The 12,979-nt window shown below is 38.8% G+C and overlaps 1 long non-coding RNA gene across 1 annotated transcript in view; it reads right to left on the bottom strand.

Moving 5' to 3' along the window:
* Window positions 1-449: 449 nt before the first annotated feature.
* Window positions 450-12,979, bottom strand: part of LOC136792370 (uncharacterized) — an 85,629-nt gene continuing 73,099 nt past the window's right edge. Inside the window, exon 3 of the long non-coding RNA XR_010836045.1 lies at window positions 450-526. This is a non-coding gene — a long non-coding RNA (uncharacterized lncRNA). The remainder of the gene's footprint in view (window positions 527-12,979) is intronic.

Here is a 12,979-nt window from a genome sequence, read left to right as displayed (position 1 = left end):
AAGGGGATGTCTAATTACATTTGGGCTGCAGACTGGGTGACTTAAAAATAAAAGAAGTTTATTGCCACAGTTTTGGAGGCTGGAAACTCAAGATCAAGGTTCTAGCATGGTCGGGTGAAGGTCCTTGTGCAGACTGCAGGTTTCTCATTGTACCTTCATATGGCAGAAGAATGGGCAAAGGATCCCTCTGGAGTCTCTTTTATAAGGGAACTAATCCCATTCATGAGGGCTCCACCTTCATGACCTAATTACCTCTCAAAGGCCTCACCTCCTAAGAGCATCACCTTAGGGGTCAAGATATCAACATAAATTTGGGGGGTACACAAACATTCAGATCATATAGCAGGGGGTAACGTTAGAAAGTTACCTGGTTTCTTTGAACCTCAGTTTCCTTATTTGTTATATCATTATACACACAGAGAATATTGTCAGAATGCATTCAGGTCCCTTCCAGACTCCCTTTGTCCCTGGAATCCAGTCGTCTTCAGAGTCTATGCCATTCATTCAGCATGTGTTACCTGTGGCCCTGAACATTATAAGAATCACATCATAATCATGAAATAACATGGGCTGCATGAAGTAGCTATAGTACATAGTTTGTTTAATTCTTATAACCAAGAAGCTAAATATACAGATATGAGGGAGGAGGAAGATGGGAGGACTCACAAAAATAGAGGACTAGTCATATGGAAGTACAATGAAGAAGACAGGGGAGGTAAAGCAGGAAGGTGAAAGGAATGAATTCAAAAATGGCAGCAGTTGATTTAAAGCAATGAGGTGGAGAAGATCCATTCTCCAACACAGCCTAGTTTTGTATTTATGCCTGCTGTCCATTTTGTGTTCTGCCTTTCTTTCTCTTCTTTCTTCTCACTGTATTTCTCTTTAATAAGTTTTTTATTTAAAAATTAATTGTCAATTTACAGAAAAGTTGCAAAGATAGTACAGAGAGTTCCCATACACCTGTATTAGTCTGCTAAGGTTGCCACAACAAGATACCACAGACTGGGTGGCATAAACAACATTTGTTTTCTCACAGTTCTGTAGGCCAGAAGTCCAAGATCAAGGTGCCATCAGACTTGGTTTCTGGTGAGGCCTCTCTTCTTGGTTTGTAGACAGCCACCTTCTCATAGTATCCTCCATGGCATTTTTGCGTTCACAGAAAGAGAGAGAAGAGATCTGGTGTCTCTTCCTCTTCTAACAAGGACACCTGTCCCATCAGATTAGGGCACCACATTTATGACCTCATTCCACCTTAATGGTCTCCCTAAAGACCCTATCTCCAAGTGCAGTCACATTGGGGGTTAGGGCTTCAATGTAAGACTTGAAGGTAGAAGACACAATTCATAATCCACAGTAATTCTTCTCACAAAATTTCCAACTGTTCTTATCCAAAGACTATAGTTCACTGACCCGTGACCCCTCTTTTGGACTGCTGGACAAAGAAAGGATAGGAGAAAAACCTACACACTCCCTTTTAATAAGATTTCCTTTTGGTTGAACAGTTATGTGCCCAGCTTAAAATCACAATTTTCTTATTAAAGGAAAGAGGAGAGTAAATCTTGTTAGGTAGCCAATGCCTGCCACAATGTCTAATATATTTTGGTGTTTAGTTACTCCTAGTTCCTCTGAAAGCAAGAATACGTCTGAACCATATGTGTACAGCTGAATTTAAAAACCATTAGTTGTAAGAGGAAAGTGAGGGTAGGCAAAAAATTCAAAGATGGTTGAGTTCAGGATAGGCAAAACTATGAGGTTCAGAGACCCATGAGGAGATAATAATAGGATGGAAGAAAATAATGTGAAATTTTTCATTTTAAGAGGTTTATGGGGCCCAGGTTCTTGGGGCCCGGGAAGAAAATAATGTGAAATTTTTCATTTTAAGAGGTTTATGGGGCCCAGGTTCTTGGGGCCAGGGAATTAAAGATGGGGGATGTAATGAAAATTGTTGGGCATTGCTGAGATCAGTACATATAAATGCTTCATTATCTGGTTTGCATTAAATTCTGGGACAAGTTTTATATACTCTGCATTCAAATTCAGTAAGACAGACACTTGATCCCAGAGGAATCTGAATCCAAGGAATTGCTTCTCTGTAATACTTTATTAGTTGTTGAAACCTGAGACAAAGCCCTCCACTCCTAATTCAATGTCAATTATTCTCCTTAAGTTATCAAAACGGCAGAAGAATAGTTTGCCTTCCCAGTGGCATTAAACACCTCTTTCTGCTCATTAGGAATCTGCCTTTGTTTCAAGAAGGAGAGATTCTACATCTTGATAGGGGAAGTTCATAGCTCTAGATGGAAGAAAAGGCATCACTGAATAACAACATATTTCATAAATTTGAATTTAGAAGTATAACCTTCTGAGTAATTTTTTTCCTAGAAATCATGAAGCTCTTGATTGCTGTAAAACAATTTGACAGCAGTCAGAGCAGAGTAGTTCTACCTAAGCACTATTAAATATGCTCGTTTTATTTCCTTTCTGTCTTTTATGCTCTACTTACTCTAAACACCTTTAAATTATTCATTACATTTCAGTGAAATCACTCAAAAGGACTGTCTTTAGATTAACACTCATACTAAACTAAGTGGTCCCTCATCTCCCAACTTTTTTTACTGACCATTCAGAAGCCCCTTCACATCGAACAGCCTCCCTCTCTACCACATGCCTCACCACCAATTTGGACAACTTTCATACCCATGTTGAAATTTTACCACTCAGTTTTCTCAGCTTCTGGACTTTATCAGTAAACTGAGAGTAGTCACAAAGCCAAAGAAATTAATAAATTAGAAAGCAAACAGAAAAGTAAAATTAATAAATAGAATCAGAGCTTTTTCTTCCAAAAAGACAATAAAAAAGAAAAAGGAGGACTTCCCTGGTGGTGCAGTGGTTGAGAGTCCGCCTGCCAATGCAGGGGACAGGGGTTCGTGCCCCAGTCCGGGAAGATCTCACATGCCGCGGAGCGGCTGGGCCCGTGAGCCATGGCCGCTGAGCCTGCGCGTCCGTAGCCTGTGCTCTGCAACGGGAGAGGCCACAACAGTGAGAGGCCCGCGTACCACAAAAAAAAAAAAAAAAAAAAAAAGGAAAAAGGATAGCTAAGATTAACCAAGGAAAAGAGATAAAACACAAAAGGAAAAACTATCAATGAGAAAGACAATAAAACCACAAATAGGGGTACATTTGAAAGGTCATAATAAAGTATCACGTGCAGCTTTTTGCCAACAAATTTGAAGATCTAGGTGAAATTGCTGATTTTCTAGAAAAATAAATTTTAAAAATTGATTCAAGAATAAATAGAAAGTTAGAATAGACTAATAGTCACTGAAAAAAAATGTTTTAACTTATCAAAGACCTGTTTCTAAAAAATGTGTCCTACTCAAAGAACAGATGGCTCCTGTGTTATTTAAATTTTTGCTGAACATGCAAAGATGGAAACCTTTCCAGTTCATTTTGGAAAACTAGCATGTCTCTTATACTAAATCCGATATAGATAGACAGCACAAGAAGTAAAACATAGATCACTTTCATTTACGAATATGGCACTTTCTTAAATAAGTTTTGGATAGAATCTCTGTGCCAAACAACCCCAGATTTCTTCCTCCTCCCTCATAAATCCTCTATTCCCACGCTGGGGTATGATGAAAGGTTAAAAGAGCAGAAAGTGGAATTTGGAACTTCAGGAAAGACAAAGGCAGATGCTAAAATGTAGTTTAAATAAAGTCTGAGGTGTTTACAAATGACTTGCAAATTATCACAGCCAAGTTTTCAAATTTAAAGTGTTTTGTGATTGATTAGCTCACAAAGCAAATACTGATGATTAGCAGTTCATCTAGATTCTAGAGGTTGCAACCGAGAGACCCAGGTACTTCGGGAACAAATTCTCTCTACTTTAGCTCATGCGCCATTTGCATGTGATGGACTTCTATGTCTGAGTCCCAATCTCAGGATCAGCACATCACAGTAGTCAAGTCAGTGACCATTCCTTAACTTTACCCAAGACAACCTATTTTTTCTGGATCATGTTCAAAAAACGTGATCCAAGGAGAAGTGGATGGCAATACAAACACAGAAGTATTTCTTAATAGTTGGCTCAAAAGTGAAATTGTGAAATTCAGGTGGGAAGGCATTAGAAATCAGACACACACACACACACACACACACACACACACACACACACACACACACACACACACACACACACACACTCTCCAACTCATACCATGGCTAAGATGTCCTGAACAGAGGACACTGTTAGAAGCCCACTAGGTTGCTACAACAACCCCTCCCATACCACATGCTCTCTTGTAATATAACCTGGTCATTCCCCCATCAAAAAGTGGAGTCTAGGGACTTCTCTGGTGGTGCAGTGGTTAAGAATCCGCCTGCCAGTGCAGGGGACACGGGTTCAATCCACGGTCCAGGAAGATCCCACGTGCCACAGAGCAGCTAAGCCCGTGCACCACAACTACTGACCCTGCGCTCTAGAGCCTGCAAGCCACAACTACTGAGCCCACGTGCCACAACTACTGAAGCCCACGAGCCTAGAGCCCATGTTCTGCAACAAGAGAAGCCACTGCAATGAGAAGCCCACGCACCGCAATGAAGAGTAGGCCCCACTCACCGCAACTAGAGAAAACCCACATGCAGAAACGAAGACCCATTGCAGCCAAAAATAAATAAATAAAATAAATATATATATTTTTAAAAGTGGAGTCTATTTACCCTCCCTTAAATCTGAGCTAACCCCATGACTTATTTCTTTGTAAACTTTTTATTTTTTTTATTTTTATTTTTTTTTTATTTTATTTTATTTTTTTTTGTGGTATGCGGGCCTCTCACTGTTGTGGCCTCTCCCGCTGCGGGGCACAGGCTCCGGACGCGCAGGCCCAGCGGCCATGGCTCACGGGCCCAGCCGCTCCGCGGCATGTGGGATCCTCCCGGACCGGGGCACGAACCCGTATCCCCTGCATCGGCAGGCGGACTCTCAACCACTGCGCCACCAGGGAAGCCCAACTTTTTATTTTTAAATAATATTTATTTGTAGAAGAGTTGCAAACATAATATGATGGGTTCCTGTGTACCCTTCACCCAGGTTCCCATAACGTTAACATCTTGCATAACCAGGATACATTTCTGTGATATATTTTGATCAATGTAATTCAATGGTTTGTGTGTAACTTCTTAGACTAGGTTTGGAATGCTCTTTCTTAGAGCTCAATGTTCACTCGATAAAAAACCAGGCAGCCATGTGAGAGACCCGCTTAGGGAAGAACCAAGGCCCCAGCCAATAATCCCAACTGAGTTCCCGGCTGGCCCCTGGCACCAACAGCCAGCAACATGAGTGAGGCCATTATGGTCCTTCCAGCCATCTCAGCACTCCAGCTGACACCTCCAGAATGCAGGAGAATCATCTGGTCAACCCACAGAATTGTGAGACATAATAAATTGTTATGGCTCAAAGCCTCTAAGTTTGGACGTAATTTATTATGCACCAATACATAACTGAAACACCAACTTTAACTAGTTTGACATTTGTACTAAGGACTAAATAAAGCTAATCCAGGCAAGCTGGATCCAAGAACGAAGAAGAAATGATACAAATAAAAAACAGTTTGGATAAGCAGTATTCTATCCTTCTAATTCAAGCATGCTAGTCTTTTTTATTATCAGACTAAATATAAAGCCAAGGTGTTTTTAAGTGATAAACCTCAGCTTTGGTGATGGGAGACTCAAAGATCAACCTGACTAGGGGAGAAAAGCTGGTAAGAAGCCTTTAAAATTCTGATTTGAATTAAATAATGTACATGTTTACCTATTCAAAAATTATATTTTAAAAAAGAATCTTCACACACCTGAACTAATTTGGTTAGTCACACATTTTCTCTAAGCTTAGCAATGAAATTAGCAGTTACAAAACTGGCAAATAAGCAGGACCATTTGTGAATTTTTTCTCAATTACCTCGATCAGAAGCCAGCAAACTTTTTCTGTCAAGAGTCAGATAATTTAGGGCTTGCAGGCAAAGAAACAAAATCAACAATAGTATATAGAAACATAAAAAGAGAGATTTTTTTATTGATAAAAGTCAAGGTATTTTCATAACAATTGAGTAAAATTTTTTGTAATATGGGTCTATTAATGAGAAGACTAGAACTCTCTTTTGTGGGGCATAATAATTTTTTTATTCAGAGTTCAAATGTAAAAGCCATCCTTAGCTCATGGATAGTAAAAAAACAGGTAGCAGGCCAGATTTCATGCAGTCTGCAATTTTCCACCCTCTGCCCCTTTGGGAGAAGCAATTTTGCCATGGGTTCTGAGCAGTCCTGCACATCCTTGCTTGGTATGCCAAGATTTCAAGACCCTGACAGATATTTACTAGGCCTTTTTCAGGATGGTGTTTGTAGGAAACAAACTTGAGGGATGAGGTACATCTCCCCAAGACTAAGAGTAGGCTCACTCTAAACATGAAAGATTCCCCAAGATCAGTGTTCCCCTGTAATGCAACTCAGTGCGTCTACAGGCATCCATCAAGGGCTCTTTGTATAGAGTGCCTGGCCTTGGGGGCCATGGGAAACTGATGCAAATGAACATGAAAGTCTATGTACTGCTTTTGCTATGAGTGGTAATATTCTTTATCTCTGACCCCAGAATCTCATGTCTTCTGCCATCATCCATGATAACCTCTTAGCCTGTAAGTAGGGTTAAGGTCTCAGACCCTTTACAGTTCTTGCCATGAATCCTTTATATAAATTAGATAAACAGCAAGAACCTACTGTATAGCACAGGGAACTATACTCAATATTGCATAATAACCTACAATGGAAAAGAACCTGAAAAAGAATATATATATGTGTGTGTGTATATATATATATGACTGAATCACTTTGCTGTACAGCTGAAACATTGTAAATCAACCATACTTCAATTTAAAAAAAGAGCTAAGGTTTTTAAGGAACAATCAATTCCATATTGGATGAAGTTGGAATGCAGGGAAAAGACTGGCCTAAGGGCATTGTGCCATATCCTGGTCATAAGCAAGAGCGGTCCTCTTCCCCATCTTCTGCTCAGCCCCATTCGCCCTTCTCCTCTCCTCTCTTATATTCTCTCTCCTTGATCCACATCCTGGTCAGCTGATCCTCAGCTCCAATCCCTTTCCCTTGATGTCTTCCAGCCAGGACTGGCCTCACACTACAGTTCTGACCACCAAATGGAGTGTCTTGAATGGGGCATCTGGAAAACTTTGCTTACATAATAAAAAAGGGCAGGCTCAGCCAACACACCCCATTGACCCCTTCCTGTAGGTTGGGTGTAGATGATGTGTAGCTGGCAAACTTAGTATAAAGAATTCTCATTCTTTAAATGAGTGCACTGTTAACCCTAGTGTGCTGTTGGTGAGACTATAAATTGGTACAGTCACTATGGAAAACAGTATGAAGGCTCCTTGGCAGGTGGAGATAATGAACATAAAGTACCTATCATAGTCCTTGGCCCCATAGCACTCACTGAGTAGATTAGTTATTGTAGGCATATTTTTTTAATTATTTATTTATTTTTGGCTGCATTGTGTCTTCGTTGCTGCGCGCAGGCTTTCTCTAGTTGTGACGAACGGGGGTTACGCTTTGTTGCGGTGCTTCTCACTGCAGTGGCTTCTCTTGTTGTGGGGCATAGGTTTTAGGCGTGCGGGCTTCAGGAGCTGTGGCACGCAGGCTCAGTAGTTGTGGCTTGTGGGCTCTAGAGAACAGGCTCATTAGTTGTGGTGCACGGGCTTAGTTATTCCACGGCATGTGGGATCTTCCCAGACCAGGGATCGAACCCATGTCCCCTCCATTGGCAGGCGGACTCCTAACGCCTGTGCCACCAGGGAAGTCCCTGTAGGCATATTTTTAAATCATTTATTGTTTCATGATTTAGGTTGGATAATCCAGCAAGTTTAAATCTATTGATCCTGAAGAACTGGCACAACACAGGAAAAAGACAATGTTTTTCTTTGTGTGTAATAATATGTATTATAATCTATGTTTTGGTTTCTTAGTATGTGCACACTGGTGATTGGCATTGGAAATTTTGTACTTCTTTCCATGTTGTAATTATAAGATGGGAGATACTGGGTTAAGAGGTCATGTAACAATATAGTGTAGGGAGCAAGTGTGCTGGCAACTTTGCAAGACTTGAAGAGGAGCTTGAATAAAATTCATCAGGGCCAAAGGACAGGGTGGAGAGGAGAAATAACCTAGCAGTTCTCCAGAAAAGGGGTATAAACATCAGGCCAAACCGTCCCTCCTACACTAGGCTGAGGTAAGGCTGGTCGTGTTCAGCCTGCAAATCCTATCTGATAAGAGTCTAAAAATTTTGCTAAAGTAGTGCCTTTCTTTTACAAGATTTTTTCTGTAAATCTTTTTTTGCAAGAAAAAACAACATTGCAGCCAGGAAAGCACTGGCAGGAAAACACGTGGGACTGTGACGTCTGGAAATAGCTGGAACCTTAGAAAAATACTGCTCCTATTAGGCTGGTATGCTATTAAGGAAGGGAACTAGCAGTTTTTATTTTAAAATGCGGTGTTTTTATTCTAATTTCAAGTAGCAATTTAGAAAAAAATACTACATTTAATGCTATTATTCACTATGGGATAAATTTTTCCAACTTATGAATATTTTGTATTCTTTTACAAAACTTTATTCTTTGGGGGAGAAGAGATACATATTCATTGTGTGTAGTAAATTCAATTATAGAAAAGTACAAAGAAGAAAGCAAAAATCATGAAAATTCTATCACTTAGAGAGAGATTATTATGGATAATACTTGATACCTGCACTATTCCAAGTATCTCTCTAGGGGTTAGTGTGTGTGTGTGTGTGTGTGTGTGTGTGTGTGTGTGTGTGTGTGTGTATACATCTGTTTTCTAAGTATATATACATATATATGCAATTTTGTATGGTATGTGATGTGGGCATCTTTCTGTGTCAATAAATTTGAATGTACATCCTTATTTACTCAAAAAACATGCCTAAAGAATAATATGAAGATGCAGCTTTAGAGAAAAAGAAATTCTTAAAATAAATTCTTTAAAACAATTTTTAGAAATTACTAACAGAAATTGTTTTCATGTCTATATGTGTACATACATATATATATATATATGGCTATTTGTTTTTTTAAATTGTTTTTTTATTTTTCAAAATATTTTTGTATTTAAATTCAAAAAGTTCAAGTCTCATCTGATGCTGACCTGTAACCCCCTGGTTTCCCTTCCTGAAGGCAAAAAATGTCATCACTTACTTACCTGTGTGCCGTTTTAGAGATAGTTTACAAAAGTTGAGCAAATTCATATATTGCAAAAATATAAATTTATGCAAACACAAATGCATATAAATTCCAAAACATTATTTTCTCCTTTTACATAATTGATAGCACATTATATATACTGCTCTGTACCTATTTTAAACAATATATCTTTAAATTATATATATATCTTTAAACAATATATTCTCTTTCTAGATGATTTTTTTCCTTTTTTTTTTTTTTTTTTTTTGTGGTACGCGGGCCTCTCACTGTTGTGGCCTCTCCCGTTGCGGAGCACAGGCTCCGGACGCACAGGCCCAGCGGCCATGGCTCACAGGCCCAGCCGCTTTCCGAACCAGGGCACGAACCCGTATCCCCTGCACCGGCAGGCGGACTCTCAACCACTGCGCCACCAGGGAAGCCCTCCATTTTTTTTAATACTTCCATGGTATTACATTATATAGTACACCCTAATTTATTTAACTAGTTTTATGTACTTAGACATATAGGTTGTTTCCAATCTTTTGCTATGGCAAACAAAACTGAAAGTAATAAACTTGTGAAAATATAATTTCAGTGAGTATAATTATATTTTTAAGTTCAATTCCCATAAATGGAATTGCTAGAACCGTATGACCCAGCAATCCCACTACTGGGCATATACCCTGAGAAAACCATAATTCAAAGAGACATGTATCCCAATGTTCATTGCAGCATTACTTACAATAGTCAGGACATGGAAGCAACATAAATGTCCATTGACAAATGAATGGATAAAGAAGATGTGGTACATATATACAATGGAATATTACTCAGCCATAAAAAGGAACGAAATTGGCTCATTTGTAGAGACGTGGATGGACCTCGAGTCTGTCATACAGAGTGAAGTAAGTCAGAAAGAGAAAAACAAATATCGTGTATTAATGCATATATATGGAATCTAGAAAAATGGTACTGATGAACTTATTTGCAGGGCAGGAAAAGAGATGCAGATGTAGAAAACAGACTTGTGGACACAAGGGGGAAGGGGAGAGTGGGACAAATTGAGAGAGTAGCATTGACATATGTACACTATTATATATACAATAGATAGCTAGTGTATCTAGGTAGTGAACCTGCTGTACAGCACAGGGAGCTCAGCTTTGTGCTCTATGGTGACCTAGATGAGTGGGATGGGAGTGGGGGAGGTCCAAGAGGGAGGGGATATATGTATACATATAGCTGATTCACTCTGTTATACAGCAGAAACTAACACGACATTGTAAAGCAATTATACTCCAATAAAAAAACCATGGTGCCATATGACCCTTCATAAAAGTTGTACCAATTAAATAACCATCAGTAACATATGATAATGCCATTTCTCTACACCTGCCAGAATAGTGTTATAAAATAGTTTTGTCTTTGCAGTCTGATGGAAGAAAAATAGTGTAAAGTAGTGTAATTTTCGTTTTCATTTATCTTATTATGAGTGAAGGTAAGTCTCTTTTATATTTAAGATCTATTTTTATTTCCTTTCCTGTGAATTGTCTGTTTGTGGCATTGGCTTATTTTTCTATTCAATTGTTATTTTCTTATTGATTTGAAGAACTTCTTGTTTATTAGGAAAAGTAGCCTTTTGTGATATGAATGATAAACATACTGGTTTTTAGACAATAAAAGAAAAAGTATAAAAAATGTTCAATCAAACAGGTATGCAAAGATTAGTGTGGGTTCATTTTGTGGCTCAGCAGTACAAATGAAATATTTATTGGAATTTAAGGATTAAAGTTAAGTGTTACTCTAGTCTCACTCTACTCATATGCAAACTAGTTTAAGCAAAAAAGAAAAAAAAAAAGCTATTTTGTGTAAGAAGAATTCCAGAGGTGGGCAGCTTCAGAAGCAATTCATTCTCATCAGCACCCAGGTTCTTTCTGTCTATCTAATACTCTTCTCCATACATCATAATAAAGCTGGTTCCTTTGGCAGTTGTGAGGCAGCCACCAGTAGCAATTACAGCTATGTGCCTCCTAGTTCAAGCCCACTGGGAGAGTGAGATTGGCTTTTAAAGCAAACTAAGACCTTTCTCTAAAGATTCCATAAAACCTCTCCTCATGTCTCATTGGCCAGATTTGGGTCATTAACCCAATTTAAATCAATCACTGGTAAAAGTGATTGAATTACCTTTGACTCAAATAGATTCAGCACTTTGTCCAAGGCCAGTTCCCCCAAAATCATTACTCTACTCATTGCAGAGGTAAAGTAGATATTAGATAGATGCTCTTGCATTGGTCCAGTAGTATAACTTCTCTGTGCCTTGTTTTCCTCCTTCATTCAAGGGGAATAATAATAGAACTTACTATAATTCAGAAAAACTTAGTGCGGTTCCCTGCACTAAATAGAAGCCCAATAGATGTTTGCCCCTTTCTCCTTGACTTCCCCTCCTTCCTAGCATTATTGTTGTTTTTGTCATTATTATTACTTACTGAATAACTGTCTAAGGAGCACAGTTTTGGAGAAAAGTAGTTGAAAACTTTTTTTAGAAGATATATTATTGTTGTTGCCAGAACATACTCATTCTCCGTTTCTGACTGACCGGTTCTGTCTGTACTGATTGCCCATCATGTTAGAATCTGAATGGCATCAGTAAGAAATCCTGTCATTCACAGTCAGTTCTTACTGATTTACTAGTGAAGTGAGCTTTTTTTATCCTAAACTTACTGCAGGAAATATCCAACCTTGAAAATTAAAAATTAATTTTTTATCCAGATATCCTTGTCCTATGATTAGATTTAGGTTATGCATTTTTGGTGAAATACTACATAAATGGTATTATGATCTTCCCAAAGTATCATATCTAGAGGCATGTGATGTTTATTTCCCCCTGTTTTCTCCACTTGCAGAGTTACTATTTTTCCTTTAATGGTTAATAAACAACTTCTGGGGAATTTTTTAGATAATGTAAATATCATTTTCTTCATCAAATTGTCTCCCTACTATACTAAATACTACCATAGATGATTTTAATTACTTTTATTTGTGTTTCTAACCTGAATCCATTTTTAATATGATGTTCTAAGGGATGATTTTTTAAAACTCTATCACTTGTTTTATATTTATCAATTGACATTCTACCATAAGGAAGAGCCCACATACACCTTCCTTTCTTCCTTCCTTCCTTCCTTGCTTCCTTCCTTGCTTCCTTCCTTCCTTCCTTCCTTTCCAGTACGGTTTCTTGTATTCTTATTTTCTTCACTGAATTATAACTCATTATTGTCCTTACCTATTCTGACGTTCAAACTATCCCTTATTTGGCTAATGGGAGACCCTTAAAGCTGGCTCCTGCATCCTTTTAACATGAACCAATTTTACTTTTAGTGCTTTCCTTAATTTCTGGCACAAAAAATATTCCAGCCACCCTCCCCTTTTTTTTCTCATCTCTGTTCAGTCATGAACTCAATCATTCTTTAGGGGTATCTACTTCTTTTTAGTGAGGAAATTAACTGACATCTACGCAAAGTGTCACACTTTAAATATAAGAACATAGGATAGGGCTTCCCTGGTGGCACAGTGGTTGAGAATCCGCCTGCCGATGCAGGAGACACGGGTTCGTGCCCTGGTCCGGGAAGATCCCACATGCCGCGGAGCAACTAAGCCCATGAGCCATGGCCGCTAGGCCTGTGTGCCCGGAGCCTGTGCTCCGCAACGGGAGAGGCCACAAC

This window comes from Kogia breviceps, chromosome 13, assembly GCF_026419965.1.
Source record: "Kogia breviceps isolate mKogBre1 chromosome 13, mKogBre1 haplotype 1, whole genome shotgun sequence".
Taxonomy (NCBI): Eukaryota; Metazoa; Chordata; class Mammalia; order Artiodactyla; family Physeteridae; genus Kogia; species Kogia breviceps.
Note: the sequence above shows the minus strand (reverse complement) of the source record. Positions and strands in the feature narration are given on the sequence as shown.